We start from the raw sequence: 6,445 nt of genomic DNA, 5'->3' as shown, positions 1-6,445 counted from the left end.
ATGAGGGTTTGCTGACCACCACAGACGAGCTGACTCTTCCTGCCTCTTTCATTACACTACGATCAATTAGCCAGTAGCCCTAGGACAACTAAAACTCAAAGTGTATTGTATGACAGAGTCATAGACCGTTTCAGCAACATGAGAGGAGGATGGCATTGGCGTTTCTCTACAAGTAGGGGGACACACGTTTTTTTTCTACTTACGCACACACACACACACACACACACACACACACACACACACACACACACACACACACACACACACACACACACACACACACACACACACACACACACACACACACACAAACGCATACAGAAATCAGTTCCATGGACAGCCACATGATATTTGGCTGACGTTGATTGTGCTAATTGTTTTTGGAATCTTTTAGTCGTCACTGTATTAGACAGAGGTGATTTGATTATGTTGAAATGTTAACGCAGCTCCTGTTTTCTTTGCGACTTGCGGACTGCACCCAAAACCGGATATTTTCGGTTTCCATTGTTGACAGTACCAAAATGTTGTGCTTGTCAGAATCAAGTTTTCATGATATGTAACTTTCAAAATACAGAAATCATGTGTATTTAATCATTAGGATCATCTGAGGCAAAATGCATAGTGGATGATTTCTGTATTTTGGGTAGAGTTTTACTTTAACTTGATTGCCCATCTAACTGTTTGTTACATGCAATATGCTTTGTGGACTTCACCAGACAGATGTTGCTCTCCAGTTTTGTGATGAAACAAAGGTGTGGTTGAATTTATTCTGCCACTGTATCTTCTTATTGTCTCGGCCTCAGACCTATATATCACTGTATCTTCTTATTGTCTCGGCCTCAGACCTATATATCACTGTATCTTCTTATTGTCTCGGCCTCAGACCTATATATCACTGTATCTTCTTATTGTCTCGGCCTCAGACCTATATATCACTGTATCTTCTTATTGTCTCGGCCTCAGACCTATATATCACTGTATCTTCTTATTGTCTCGGCCTCAGACCTATATATATCACTGTATCTTCTATTGTCTCGGCCTCAGACCATATATCACTGTATCTTCTTATTGTCTCGGCCTCAGGCCTATATATCACTGTATCTCTCTATTGTCTCGGCCTCAGACCTATATATCACTGTATCTTTCTATTGTCTCGGCCTCAGACCTATATATCACTGCATTCTCTTATTGTCTCGGCCTCAGACCTATATATCACTGTGTCTTCTATTGTCTCGGCCTCAAGACCTATATCACTGTATCTTCTATTGTCTCGGCCTCAGACCTATATATCACTGTACCTTCTTATTGTCTCGGCCTCAGACCTATATATCACTGTATCTTCTTATTGTCTCGGCCTCAGCCTATATATCACTGTATCTTCTTATTGTCTCGGCCTCAGACCTATATCACTGTACCTTCTTATTGTCTCGGCCTCAGACCTATATCACTGTGTCTTCTTATTGTCTCGGCCTCAGGCCTATATATCACTGTATCTTCTTATTGTCTCCTTGGCCCTGTGACCTATATATCACGGTGTCTTTTATTGTCTCGGCCTCAGGCCTATATATCACTGTGTCTTCTTATTGTCTCGGCCTTCAGACCTATATATCACTGTATCTTCTTATTGTCTCGGCCTCAGACCTATATATCACTGTATCTTCTTATTGTCTCGGCCTCAGACCTATATATCACTGTATCTTCTATTGTCTCGGCCTCAGACCTATATCACTGTATCTTCTATTGTCTCTGCCTTCAGGCTCAGTATATCACTGTATCTTCTATTGTCTCGGCCTCAGACCCATATATCACTGTGTCTTCTTATTGTCTCCGGCCCCCAGACCTATATATCACTGTATCTTCTTATTGTCTCGGCCTCAGACCTATATATCACTGTATCTTCTTATTGTCTCGGCCTCAGACCTATATATCACTGTATCTTCTTATTGTCTCGGCCTCAGACCTATATATCACTGTGTCTTCTTATTGTCTCGGCCTCAGACCTATATATCACTGTATCTTCTATTGTCTCGGCCTCAGGCCTATATATCACTGTATCTTCTTATTGTCTCGGCCTCAGACCTATATATCACTGTATCTTCTTATTGTCTCGGCCTCAGACCTATATATCACTGTATCTTCTTATTGTCTCGGCCTCAGACCTATATATCACTGTATCTTCTTATTGTCTCGGCCTCAGACCTATATATCACTGTATCTTCTTATTGTCTCGGCCTCAGACCTATATATCACTGTATCTTCTTATTGTCTCGGCCTCAGACCTATATATCACTGTATCTTCTTATTGTCTCGGCCTCAGACCTATATATCACTGTATCTTCTTATTGTCTCGGCCTCAGGCCTATATATCACTGTATCTTCTTATTGTCTCGGCCTCAGACCTATATATCACTGTATCTTTCTTATTGTCTCGGCCTCAGACCTATATATCACTGTATCTTCTTATTGTCTCGGCCTCAGACCTATATATCACTGTATCTTCTTATTGTCTCGGCCTCAGACCTATATATCACTGTATCTTCTTATTGTCTCGGCCTCAGACCTATATATCACTGTATCTTCTTATTGTCTCGGCCTCAGACCTATATATCACTGTATCTTCTTATTGTCTCGGCCTCAGACCTATATATCACTGTATCTTCTTATTGTCTCGGCCTCAGACCTATATATCACTGTATCTTCTTATTGTCTCGGCCTCAGACCTATATATCACTGTATCTTCTTATTGTCTCGGCCTCAGACCTATATATCACTGTATCTTCTTATTGTCTCGGCCTCAGACCTATATCACTGTATCTTCTTATTGTCTCGGCCTCAGGCCTATATCACTGTATCTTCTTGTTGTCCTCGGCCACCTTCTTATTGTCTCCGCCTCAGACCTATATCACTGTATCTTCTTATTGTCTCGGCCTCAGACCTATATATCACTGTATCTTCTTATTGTCTCGGCCTCAGACCTATATATCACTGTATCTTCTTATTGTCTCGGCCTCAGACCTATATATCACTGTATCTTCTTATTGTCTCGGCCTCAGACCTATATATCCCTGTATCTTCTTATTGTCTCGGCCTCAGACCTATATATCACTGTATCTTCTTATTGTCTCGGCCTCAGACCTATATATCACTGTATCTTCTTATTGTCTCGGCCTCAGACCTATATATCACTGTATCTTCTTATTGTCTCGGCCTCAGACCTATATATCACTGTATCTTCTTATTGTCTCGGCCTCAGACCTATATATCACTGTATCTTCTTATTGTCTCGGCCTCAGACCTATATATCACTGTATCTTCTTATTGTCTCGGCCTCAGACCTATATATCACTGTATCTTCTTATTGTCTCGGCCTCAGGCCTATATATCACTGTATCTTCTTATTGTCTCGGCCTCAGACCTATATATCACTGTATCTTCTTATTGTCTCGGCCTCAGACCTATATATCACTGTATCTTCTTATTGTCTCGGCCTCAGACCTATATATCACTGTATCTTCTTATTGTCTCGGCCTCAGACCTATATATCACTGTATCTTCTTATTGTCTCGGCCTCAGACCTATATATCACTGTATCTTCTTATTGTCTCGGCCTCAGACCTATATATCACTGTATCTTCTTATTGTCTCGGCCTCAGACCTATATCACTGTATCTTCTATTGTCTCGGCCTCAGACCTATATATCACTGTATCTTCTTATTGTCTCGGCCTCAGGCCTATATATCACTGTATCTTCTTATTGTCTCGGCCTCAGACCTATATATCACTGTATCTTCTTATTGTCTCGGCCTCAGACCTATATATCACTGTGTCTTCTTATTGTCTCGGCCTCAGACCTATATATCACTGTATCTTCTTATTGTCTCGGCCTCAGACCTATATATCACTGTATCTTCTTATTGTCTCGGCCTCAGACCTATATATCACTGTATCTTCTTATTGTCTCGGCCTCAGACCTATATATCACTGTATCTTCTTATTGTCTCGGCCTCAGACCTATATATCACTGTGTCTTCTTATTGTCTCGGCCTCAGACCTATATATCACTGTATCTTCTTATTGTCTCGGCCTCAGACCTATATATCACTGTATCTTCTTATTGTCTCGGCCTCAGACCTATATATCACTGTATCTTCTTATTGTCTCGGCCTCAGACCTATATATCACTGTATCTTCTTATTGTCTCGGCCTCAGGCCTATATATCACTGTATCTTCTTATTGTCTCGGCCTCAGACCTATATATCACTGTATCTTCTATTGTCTCGGCCTCAGACCTATATATCACTGTATCTTCTTATTGTCTCGGCCTCAGACCTATATCACTGTGTCTTCTTATTGTCACCGGCCTCAGGCCTATATGTCACTGTATCTTCTTATTGTCTCGGCCTCAGGCCTATATATCACTGTATCTTTCTTATTGTCTCGGCCTCAGACCTATATATCACTGTATCTTCTATTGTCTCGGCCTCAGACCTATATATCACTGTATCTTCTTATTGTCTCGGCCTCAGACCTATATATCACTGTGTCTTCTTATTGTCTCGGCCTCAGGCCTATATATCACTGTATCTTCTTATTGTCTCGGCCTCAGGCCTATATATCACTGTATCTTCTTATTGTCTCGGCCTCAGACCTATATATCACTGTATCTTCTTATTGTCTCGGCCTCAGACCTATATATCACTGTATCTTCTATTGTCTCGGCCTCAGGCCTATATATCACTGTATCTTCTTATTGTCTCGGCCTCAGACCTATATATCACTGTATCTTCTTATTGTCTCGGCCTCAGACCTATATATCACTGTATCTTCTTATTGTCTCGGCCTCAGACCTATATATCACTGTATCTTCTTATTGTCTCGGCCTCAGGCCTATATATCACTGTATCTTCTTATTGTCTCGGCCTCAGACCTATATATCACTGTATCTTCTTATTGTCTCGAGCCTCAGACCTATATATCACTGTGTCTTCTATTGTCTCGGCCTCAGGCCTATATATCACTGTATCTTCTTATTGTCTCGGCCTCAGACCTATATATCACTGTATCTTCTTATTGTCTCGGCCTCAGACCTATATATCACTGTATCTTCTTATTGTCTCGGCCTCAGACCTATATATCACTGTATCTTCTTATTGTCTCGGCCTCAGACCTATATATCACTGTATCTTCTATTGTCTCGGCCTCAGGCCTATATCACTGTATCTTCTTATTGTCTCGGCCTCAGACCTATATATCACTGTGTCTTCTTATTGTCTCGGCCTCAGACCTATATATCACTGTATCTTCTTATTGTCTCGGCCTCAGACCTATATATCACTGTATCTTCTTATTGTCTCGGCCTCAGACCTATATATCACTGTATCTTCTTATTGTCTCGGCCTCAGACCATATATCACTGTATCTTCTTATTGTCTCGGCCTCAGACCTATATATCACTGTATCTTCTTATTGTCTCGGCCTCAGACCTATATATCACTGTATCTTCTTATTGTCTCGGCCTCAGACCTATATATCACTGTATCTTCTTATTGTCTCGGCCTCAGACCTATATATCACTGTATCTTCTTATTGTCTCGGCCTCAGACCTATATATCACTGTATCTTCTTATTGTCTCGGCCTCAGACCTATATATCACTGTATCTTCTATTGTCTCGGCCTCAGGCCTATATATCACTGTATCTTCTTATTGTCTCGGCCTCAGACCTATATATCACTGTATCTTCTTATTGTCTCGGCCTCAGACCTATATATCACTGTATCTTCTTATTGTCTCGGCCTCAGGCCTATATCACTGTATCTTCTTATTGTCTCGGCCTCAGGCCTATATCACTGTATCTTCTTATTGTCTCGGCCTCAGGCCTATATATCACTGTATCTTCTTATTGTCTCGGCCTCAGACCTATATATCACTGTATCTTCTTATTGTCTCGGCCTCAGACCTATATATCACTGTATCTTCTTATTGTCTCGGCCTCAGACCTATATATCACGGTGTCAAGGCATATGAACTAACAGGTTATAGAGCAAATCATGCAATTATCACAACACACAGGTTGTAAGATGGCTTTTTTAAAACCCTGTCATGACCTACACCTGTCTTGGCTTCCCCAATGATTTCACCTACGCACCATTACTGTGGCACAGTAAATCCCTCTAAGATGTGCTGCTGAAATTGTATATGGTTATATTATGTAAGAACAATGGTGCAACTATGGTTATAAAATTACTTTCAATAAATTGCCTGGTTTTCCCGAAATTCCGGTAAACATGTTCCAAACGGTCAGAAATATAATAACATTGTAATGTGAAGGACCGACCTCTGAAGAGAATAGCTACCCCTGAGGGCTTGTTTTAGTTGTCACCTGACCAAAGAGATCAGAGGATGTCGGAGGAAGGTCTGACATCAGAGTTTCCAGAAGCTCCT

At 41.1% G+C, this 6,445-nt stretch overlaps 1 protein-coding gene and 1 long non-coding RNA gene across 57 annotated transcripts in view; one reads left to right on the top strand and one right to left on the bottom strand.

Annotated features, from left to right (window-relative positions):
• camk2a (calcium/calmodulin-dependent protein kinase II alpha) overlaps window positions 1-6,445 on the top strand; it is a 133,884-nt gene that overhangs the window by 56,201 nt on the left and 71,238 nt on the right. The window lies entirely within an intron of this gene.
• Window positions 1,048-6,239, bottom strand: LOC127930703 (uncharacterized). 49 transcript variants are annotated; one of them, XR_008138969.1, is made up of 11 exons: window positions 5,961-6,239; window positions 5,446-5,645; window positions 5,247-5,366; window positions 5,050-5,129; window positions 4,810-4,929; window positions 4,491-4,570; window positions 3,693-4,172; window positions 3,296-3,535; window positions 2,160-2,399; window positions 1,841-2,000; window positions 1,054-1,085 (listed from the first exon to the last, which is right to left on the bottom strand). It is a non-coding gene; the product is annotated as an uncharacterized LOC127930703 (long non-coding RNA). The 49 variants fall into 49 exon arrangements; XR_008138970.1 differs by having other exon boundaries at window positions 4,531-4,570; window positions 5,961-6,238; XR_008138984.1 differs by lacking the exon at window positions 4,491-4,570 and having other exon boundaries at window positions 3,813-4,252; window positions 4,850-4,929; window positions 5,961-6,237.

Source organism: Oncorhynchus keta, chromosome 6 (assembly GCF_023373465.1).
Source record: "Oncorhynchus keta strain PuntledgeMale-10-30-2019 chromosome 6, Oket_V2, whole genome shotgun sequence".
Classification (NCBI taxonomy): Eukaryota; Metazoa; Chordata; class Actinopteri; order Salmoniformes; family Salmonidae; genus Oncorhynchus; species Oncorhynchus keta.
This window is presented reverse-complemented; position numbering and strand designations above follow the sequence as displayed.